This window comes from Curcuma longa, chromosome 20, assembly GCF_044706935.1.
Source record: "Curcuma longa cultivar G26 ecotype Majalengka, Jawa Barat chromosome 20, ITB_CL_G26_1.1, whole genome shotgun sequence".
In the NCBI taxonomy this organism is placed as follows: Eukaryota; Viridiplantae; Streptophyta; class Magnoliopsida; order Zingiberales; family Zingiberaceae; genus Curcuma; species Curcuma longa.
In genome coordinates this window covers 2,250,757-2,260,664 of record NC_133880.1, presented here as the reverse complement: position 1 = coordinate 2,260,664, position 9,908 = coordinate 2,250,757, and the positions used below count along the sequence as shown (strand labels likewise).

General features: G+C 40.3%; 1 pseudogene; it reads right to left on the bottom strand.

Annotated features, from left to right (window-relative positions):
- Positions 1–1,749: 1,749 nt before the first annotated feature.
- Positions 1,750–3,925, bottom strand: LOC141813316 (protein DETOXIFICATION 48-like; annotated as a pseudogene).
- Between the last annotated feature and the right edge of the window lie 5,983 nt (positions 3,926–9,908).

Sequence of the window (9,908 nt, the reverse complement as noted above, 5' to 3'; positions counted from 1 at the left end):
AGTTAGGGAAAAGGGAGATGATGATGTCGATAAGTTTATTTAATTAGTTCACTTTACTTTTGTTTGATTTATTTTTTATTTTTATAAATGCTTTATTTTCAATTTTATTTTGATACTAATTAGGAGGCCAACTTTGATGGAAGTGGCAATGCCATCTTATTCTAGAAGCTAACGCGAATGTGAATAAAGATATATCTCTTTCAACATATTTAGTGTCATAACAAGTAGTTAGTAATTATTTTAAGAGGTCAAAAGTCTATGGAAAAAACAATAAATTTATTGCGAAAAAGAAATATGATGAGAATGTGATCATAGATAGTGAAATACATCTACCTCTATTGAATTCACTTAGTGTTTATTTGTGTGGATAGTTTGTGAATGTTATACAAAATATCATCTAACTTATTTAGAGAGGTTTTAAATGAAAAGTCATGTGTGAAGGCTCTTTATCATTTTTCACGATTTTGAGACTTGATAATGAACATTCAATTCCAATCCTAAGCAATTAGCTTTATTACTAATATTTTTTTAGTGATTTGGTTCGCTATTTAATTAGTTATTTAATTATGAAAACTTAAAAAATTTAATTATTATTTTCGATTCTAAAATAATTTCAAATTTTTTGCATTGAAAATAATTTTGTAAGACCAACTAATTAATGTTTATGAGTCAATCAAATTGTGTAATTATAAGTGGAGTTAGGTGTGTATCTAATATAAATTGACTCGAAAGAAATGTCAAGCAAAATATGAAATAAAAATAAAGATAACGATATAATTAATTTAGGTTAATTTAAAACTATATAAAATAATATTACTATCTTTTATTATTATTTATTTTAAAATTAATTTATGTTGTAGACAAGTTAAGATTTTCTTGTTTTTACATTCTAAGTCTTCTGACTTTGTATTTTTGTCAATTATATTTCAGTTCAAGTTGCATCATTCTCTCATCTACTATCGAATTTATCGATTTTTTTTTAAAAGAAGAAGAAGAAGAAGAAGAAAGTGCTCGACATTAGGAAGTATTTTAAAAGGTTAATAAATTTCTTTTGCACAGTAGGAATGGCTTTGTCATCTCAAAAGCAAAAGTATATCTAAGTAATAATGGAAGGATGTTGTTCCTTCAATTTTGGAGGGGCAAAAGGAAAGCAAGAAAACACTTTTTTTTTAATCAACCCCTGTCAAATTGGCCTTTTCATTGTTGTCGCACATGATAGAATTATCATGCTTTGCTGTTGAAATAGATAGGCATGAGTATGTTTGTCTAACCGCGACAATGTACTTCGGTTCGCTTGAAGTCATTTTTCGAGAACGGATATGGATGTCAAAACTCATACTAATTCAAGAATATCCCTGTCTAACACTAGCAACATACTTGCTTTGATTCACTCGCAACAGAATGATTCGATAGCAAACTTCATATGTATATTGTGCAATAGGATAAAGTTTCTTCTTTCTTTCTTTCAAGTAAGAAAGAAGTGCTCCAATGAGCACTAGCCACACACAATACAAGCATTTTGAAAGATAGGAGAATTAGGAACCAAAGTGATTGGTTATCCGAGAGAATGTTAAAAGCAAAAGTTGCAAGAGACTTGAGCCAACAAATTATACAAACATAAAAAAACCCAACCAATAACTATCAACTTACATATAGATTTCAGGCAAATCTTTAGCTTTGATTGTTCCTAAGCAAGAATTCTTAAAGGAAAAAAACAAACAAACAAACAAACATGTAGCCATGTAGGTGTTGAGGAATGGTTAATGGGATAAAAGATTAAAAACCAAAGTACAAAGGCAATGAATGCTACATAAAAGTGATGCATCTGCTTTCCAATCAGTGAACAGCTTCTAAAGTTGTAGCTTTTATGGAGTAGCTGTCTCTGTTCTTCCTCGTTACTTCATTACCTCTAATTACATTTTCCTCGATCCATTAAAAATAAAAGGCAAGAAAAAAAATAGAAGAGGGATTAGATACAATAGCAAAACATATCGTGATTACAAAACCCAAAAAAAAAAAACAAGAAAAGAAAAAGAAATGGAGAAGAATTTAATCCACGGGGAGAATGAGAGGAGCTGTTTCTGGAGCATCAGCGTTAATGATGGATAGAATGTCTTCTAGTGTTGTGGTGGTCTTCTTCTTCTCGGCTTCCATGGAGTTGGGAGACAGAGCAGTTATCGTGGTGATTGGAATTGTGTCATTGGAATTAGTAATTGGAAGGGTTGGAGAAGAAGAAGAAGAGTTGGTTAATTCTCTGGCGCGCTCTGCCTCTGCCGCCCAATCTGTTCTGGCGACGGCGCAGGCCATGAGGGCGGCGCAGGCGGCCTGCGCCGCCAGGAGACCCAGCCACAGACCCGGGAGGCCCATCTTTCCGACGAAGCTGAGGAGGATGGCGACGGGCATGCCGACGAAGTAGAAGGAGCCGAGGTTGATGTTGGCGCCGGTGGCCGGCCGCGCGCTGCCGCGGAGGACGCCGCAACCGGCGGTCTGCGGACAGTTGCCGAGCTCGCAGAGGCCGGCGATGGGGAGCGCGAGGGAGGTCAGGTGGAGGATTTCTGCGTCGCGGGTGAAGAGGCGGCCCCACTGGTGGCGCATGGAGGCGGTGAAGGCGGTGGCGGCGAGGCCGAGGGCGAGGGCAGCGGCGAGGGCGGAGGCGGCGGCGGCGCGGGCCTTGGTGGGGCGGTTGGCGCCCAGGACGTTGCCGACGCGGGTGGAGACGCCGAAGCTGAGCGCGGAGGGGAAGACGTAGACGAGGGAGGTGGTCTGGATGAGGATGCCCATGGAGGCGACGGCGGCGCGGGGATGCGCGAGCAGGCCGCTGAGGAGGATCATCAGCTCGTACCACCACCACTCGAGGCAGACAGAGACGCAAGACGGTGCTGCCAGGCGAAGCAGAGCCGGCCACTCGTGGAGGCACTCGCCGGAGAGGATGCTCCCGCTGCCGGTCCACGTGTCGCGGCAGGCGCCTGAATGGAGGAGGAAGAGGAGAAGGCAAGCAAGGAGGTTGAGGTTGGTCAACACCATGGCGGCCGCCACTCCGGCGATGCCGAAGCGGAGGCGGACAGCTAGGAGGTACGTCAGGGGGCCGTGGAGCGCGACGCAGAAGGAGGAGCAGTAGGTGATCGGGAGGGTGATATTCTGCGCACGGAGAAAGACGCGGAGCGGGTGGAGAAATGAGAGGAGGAGGAGGTCCGGCGAGGCGGCGGCGACGAACACCTGCGCCGCCGTCGCGATCTCCTCGTCCTGGCCGCACCGCAGTAGGATGGCACGGGCGTTGAGCCAGAGGAAGGCGATGGGGAGGGAGGAAGAGAGGAGGAGCAGGGTGGCGCGCTGGAGGGTGAGACCGAGGAGCCGCCGCCGGTCGGCGCCGAAGGCCTGCGCGCAGATGGGTTCCATCCCCATCGCCAGTCCCGACAGCACAGAATAACCAGTAATATTAGCAAACCCGATAGCCAGCGATCCTGCGGCGAGCTCCAGCTCGCCGAGATACCCAAGGAACAGCATCGAGATCATTGCGCGCGAATAGAGCATCAGGCCGGTGACCGCCGCCGGCACCGATATCTTCCCGATCGCCCGCATCTCCTCCGCCAGCTATTTAAACAGCAGCAGCAAATCGATCAACAATTCCAACGTGCATGTAATGTGTGCATATCCATTACGTACCTCGGAGAGAGTGGGATGGCGGTGGAGATCGCCATGGCTGGCCAAAAGGTGAGACTTGGGATGTGAAGGAGCGGTACCGTTGCACATCTCAGTTACGGCGGTGGTGGTGGTGGTGGTGGCGGTTGAGAAGGAAGGAATGCAGTAGCCGTTGGCTGCTTCTTCGAAATGGCAATGGAGGGAGGGAGCAGCAGCGAAGGGGAGCTTTTAAATAGGAGCAGTGAAGGAAGGCCCTGAGGACCACGCGCACGTGTCGGTCGATCATCACCGCCGAGATGGCCCCCACGAACTCTCCACTCGTCAGTCAACCCGGACCGAACCAGATACCGGCTTAACCAGTTAAACCCTGATGCCAAAAAACCTGTCAGACGGATCGACGGTAGCTGGTCAAAGCTTTTCCTCTCCGCTGACTGCTGCATTTTCCACACTCACGACTCATTACACGCTGAATCCCGTCGTGTCATCAAACTGGCGATCAATCCCCAGTTCGTTCTGTTTAGAAACCAGCAGCACTCGATGCTTTACAACTCTTCTTCTAAAGTTCTACTTTTTCGCGTGCACCATCGATCCATCCATCCAATTCTGAGGCAAAAGAGAAAGTAGCCTTTTTATTTAATTAAAAGTAGATAATTTTAAAGATAAAGTTGTCATAGCCACACATACAACAACGCACACTGCGAAGTGGGAACAAAGGGAATAGTGAGGAAGAGAGTGAGAGCTAAGTACCTTGGCAGATGCAATGGTTATTTTAGACAGGATAGAAAGAAAGAGAGAGAGAGAATAGAAGTTAGGCTGGACTACTTTTCATGTGAAGGTTCTCTTTTCAACCGTCCGATAAGAGTATTATAGGTCGGAATAGGAGTCGAGAGGAGGCTCACTTGAAGGAACAACTTGGTGCAAGTTGAGTTGAGTTGGGGATAAAGGAGAGGTAATGGTGAATGGTGTACAATGGGAAGGAAGCAGTTGGAAGATGGGAAACAGAAGAGGACATGGACGCCCCAATAATTTGAGTGGGATCCCTTCCCTTACCATTAAATATTGAGTGTCAGTGGAAGGGCCGGGACAGAGCAGCAATGTCTCAACAGCCCCCACAAATAATCGCCATAGGAAGCCAAGCATAAAGCCACAACAAGGTGGTGATGTCATGCACATACATTAACAAGGAGCGTTTTACCTAAACACGCTGTTGATAGTTAAAAAATAATAGTAATTACTGCCTCATGTCTTATTAACCTTTTTGAGCAAAAAAACAAAAATCAATTTAAATTTTAAAAAATGAACTTATAGCCAAATGGAACACAAAAAAGAAGCAATTGCTATTGGTCAAAGTAATTTATAGTCAAAAAGCAGACTTATCAACAAATCAACTTGAGATTTACACCAATCTAAACTCAAAGACACCTAAAGAAATACCTATGAAGTTTTGACCCAAGCTAATTTGTAGTCTAGTTGTCGACATGAAATAACAAATCATCAATATCATGAAAATAAAATCTAGGGCACTTTTTCATAAAAATTGCTATTTGTCATTTTCAATTATGAAAGTATGTTTTAGTGAAAAATGCTGCATAGCAAGATGACATATCTTATCTCATCATTCTCCCTCCTCCATTCGCTGCTCCACTGCAGGCCTGCAACAGAAAAGGAGGCTGGGAACTCTGAGGAGACAGTATAAAAGAGACAGAGGAGGCCATGCAAGAGGAACAAACCAAACTAAACACTACCTGTGGATTACAGTATGTAAATTTGACTGCCTTTGTCTTCATCCTTCTTCCAATTCCAAAGCTTAAGGTTGACACTGTTGGGCTTCTTCGCTGTCACGTTGATTAGATGTGGCTACAGACCTGGATGTCAAGGTCAACAGGAATGCCATCAGTACAGGCTTCATGGTAGATGTGGGACTGACCTAATATGGTCAGTACAGAATCGCAGTCATGTCTCATCCAACTCCATCGACAATAAAGATGAGGAAACAGATAAGTCCCAATCCAACAAAGACATGACACAAAGTAGAACCAAGTAAATTTTAGCTATTTAATGAATTACAAATTTTTGAGCAACTCACCAAAACTTTAACTGTTGTTCTGCACGACAAGAAACTATTCGAGTAACACAAATGAGAAGCAGGATGAGGACAAAGAGATGCAGAATTTAATATAGTGGAAATTTATTCAAGGAATGCATTTTGAGACAAATTTACAAGTATATTTCGAGGCTTTATCACATGTTGGAGACTTAATAATGTAGGCAATACCATAAAGAATGTAATGAAGCTTTATTTTGACAATTCTCTTCCCCTACAGTGCTCAATGGTAGCAAGGAATAGTGGTCACCATCAACTGTGGCTGGAGTCGTTGCATTTGCCCCATTACCCATAAAAACTTCTGTAGGCGCTATGATAAATAATAATTTCCAGACAGAACCCCCAATTATTCCTTGCCATCTCGATGTAATCAAGACGATTAAACCAAGAACGACAAATCTTAGAAACACCAATCACGTGTTGAAATGCTGTAGCAAATCACCATTCTTTTATCAATCATCAAAAAAGATGAATGAAAATAATCTGATCAAATGAACACTAACTTGAATTTTACTTGATAAAGCATTTCTCAATAGAGCATTAAACAAAGCAGTGATGGTAACTTGTCAGATGCAAAGGTCACAGATACCTTTTGCAGGACTTATGCAGTGGAGAACCTGGTCAATACTTTAGTGTTGATCCTTCTAAATTATAAGTTTGAGAGCTATTATTTTGTTTGACTTTAGAATTGAAGTATTTGTAAACTTTGTAAAATAACTGAAAACAAAGATTGCCTCCCATAATCGGGCAGAAATAGAAGGGTTTAAATCTTAAAGGTGATCTTTGCCAACAAGAACTAGCATATTAAGACAAATACAGGCAAAATCTTCATGATGGAACACATGCAAAGACGCTAATGCAAGAACTTAAATAGCAACTGGTTTAAATGTCATACGGCCAATCAAAGGCATATATTTATTCATATCTATGACAACTTACTGTATGTCTATCTTAACTGTTAAAAAGCCTCTCAACTGTAAATACTCCCAAAAGTATGCTTACGGTTTAGTGGTCAGAAAGAATTTATTCATCTTCGTATGTACTAAGAAGTGCATGTGATTGTTATAATGCTGACCTAATTGACTTGTTATATCGCGCTCTCAATTTCCTGCTTAGTATCAAAGGGACCATAAATTGTGTACATGGTTTAAAATTTCTACCATGCCGGATGAAGCAGTAGAAACATATTGTTTCAATAAATTTCCAAAACCCTATACTACTCGATACTGACAATATTTCATGTGTTAGCTATGCCAAATCATTATTTTTTTCATATCAACATTCAACACCTACCTCTTGCATGTTATAAAGCAGATTAAGATGAATTAAAATAATATTGTTATTTTTTTTAGCTTGTTTCAAGATAATGTCAAAACTGTACCATTGAAAAACAACATTTAAATTTATATAATTTTGTTTTCTTTTGTTTTTTTTTCTTTCTTCCTCCTCCCTCCTCCAATTCGCCATTAACACCATATAGGAGTGTCAGCATGATACCAAAATAGTATCACTCCTAACAAAGACCGATTTTGAACCTTAGTTGTTTATGATTTCTTAGTATAGTATTTTCAGCCATAAAACATGTTATACCATTTCTCACATCATATTTTTTCCACCAATAACAATAAGAACAAAGAATTTTACATTTCCAAAATTAAAATGCAAGGCAACCAGACATTATATATTTGTACCTTCCAATGGGTTAAAACCAAACACTACCATCGGTATTTAAACCTACATGTAACTCACCGTATACCACTTAATCTTTTTGGCTGAGTTCATGCCATTGGTAGAATTTAGGTCAATGTTTGAAACGAGTTAAAATAAAATTGGATATCCATCCATCAATCAATGATTAAGTATTCTATTCTTTCACACTCAACTTTGGAACAATTTGCCATTGTTAATTTTGGGATTTAGAAAGAGTTAACTAGAAAATGAACAGCAGATTTCCAATAAGGAAGAAACAGAACCAGAACACACACACATTGGTTTAGTGAACAAAAGCTATCATTCAGCAATATAAATGGAATTAATAAAATTTAAAAATACTTACTTTGACCCCTTTGTGGAATAGTGGTAGATCCGATAGTAATGAATTGAGGAGGTAGGCCAACAATTGCCACAGGTCTACTCACAAAAGCTGCAAATGCTCCTACAGCAAAGGCTAGTGAATTGCCACAGCCAAATAACTGTTCCAAAGGCCCACTTCCAACAGATACAAGCATCTGATAGGCATTTTCTACCAGCAACAAATCAAAGATGATAAGATATGGAAAAAAACAGTCAAGGTACTTTTTGTCTTTTCATTCAGAAACTTTCTTATTAAAATAAATTTGATAATGATAAGTGATAAATGGGACAGGCATCACATGGTACTAGCTTTGCCTACTACATGGTCATGATTAGGGACGGATCGAATTAGAGTTGGGGGAGGCTTGATGTCCATTTAAAATAATTCAAGTTATATTCCTAAACAAATAAAAAACAACAATCAAATAAATAAACAAGTCATAGTCCATCAACAGCTTAATTACTTTATTAAATAAGCTTAATCACTATGGTTACTTGTTCTTTCCATTATTGATATCTAGCTGAAAACGAAAAATAAATGAGTCAAATGTAATTAAGAGCTTCATATTGGATTATTATTATAAAAGTGTGCAACATTTTATTAGATTAATTCAAGTCAAATGTAATTATATTCTATATATTAAGTAAAACAAAATCTCAACAAGCTCCTGAAACACACACGTCTTCAAATCAATTTTTATGCATCTCTCTGTTGACCCCCGTCAGAATGCCAATGTTGCCCATCTTCATCATCACCGACGCAAAGCTGCTCTGGAAGATGACCGACCTTTTCGCAAACAAATTCAGCTGCGCCGCCACAAACGAAGATGTCAGCAACGACTGGTCCGACGTGAACAACCCCTATTCCTCAGAACGCCCTTGTAGTCGATGTTGTCGAACCCGAGCTGGCTCGGCATGTCCATCGGCACCTCCTCGTAGGTCGTCAACGTCGGACAGCTCCGTCGCGTACGACGAGTCCAGTGTCGGGTCCACGCCCGTGCTCGAGCTAGAGTTGTAGAGCCTGCCGATGAAGGCACGGCAGTGTGCAACGGCAATCGTGTGTGCTCTTGAAACACACGCGCGCACATCGATCTCTTTCAAGTGGATTGGACTATAGCCCAGGATGGGGCATACGTGGCTCTGTCTCTGGTCATGATAGTTTTAGTTATAATCAACTTAATATCGGGTTAGTTGTACATTACTAAATTTCATCTTGTAAAAAAAGTAAGCATTTGAGGTTAAGATATCATCTTTATTGTTTGAATGTAGCCTGCTATTGATGAAAATGAACTCATTCCCTTGAGGTTGTGTGCACATTGTGCTTACAAACTTATGCTCTAAAGATTGCGAGGCTTATTTGACCGAAGCTTAACTATAATATATAGGGTAAATATTTGAGATTGTTTCAAGTGTCAACAAACATTTTTCTTTTAAAATTTTATAAATAAACTTTTTATCTTGTTTCAATTGTGGACTTCACCGATGTAGACTTTACACCTAACATTTTCTCAATGATAACAACTTGATCTGACATGACACATCAACAAGATATATAAAACACGTCCGACAGGCTTCCTTTTCCCTTGTTTTCTCTTCTAAATCCTCACCTCCCCTTCTTCATTACTCAGAAACTTATTCTTACTATATCTCCAGCTGATGTGGGATTCCATGTCCACCACTGCTGCTTCCTACTACCTCTTTTGTCCTCTAACCCTTCCCCTTCATTCTCAATTACTCAAAAAATGCATTCTTTCTGTAACTGTAGCCTGATGTGGCATTCCACATTAACTAGTGACTGTAAAAAATGCCACATATATGTCCATGTAGGCAAAATTAATCAGTGGCTTGATGTTTAGCCACTAGTAGAACAAGATTGAAATTCTATGTATATGATAAAAAGGGAATTAAAATCAGTTATTGTTTGAAACAACATCAGAGGTTAGGGCTGTGTATCTCAACTATTTGGGAACTTTATGGATCTTATCTTGCCATCAAGCTCTAAATATGATCATAGTTTTTTTATATTATATTAAATAGGTCTTACTTTCCAACCCCACCTAGTGGGATAATGCTTGGTTGTTGTTGTTGTAAA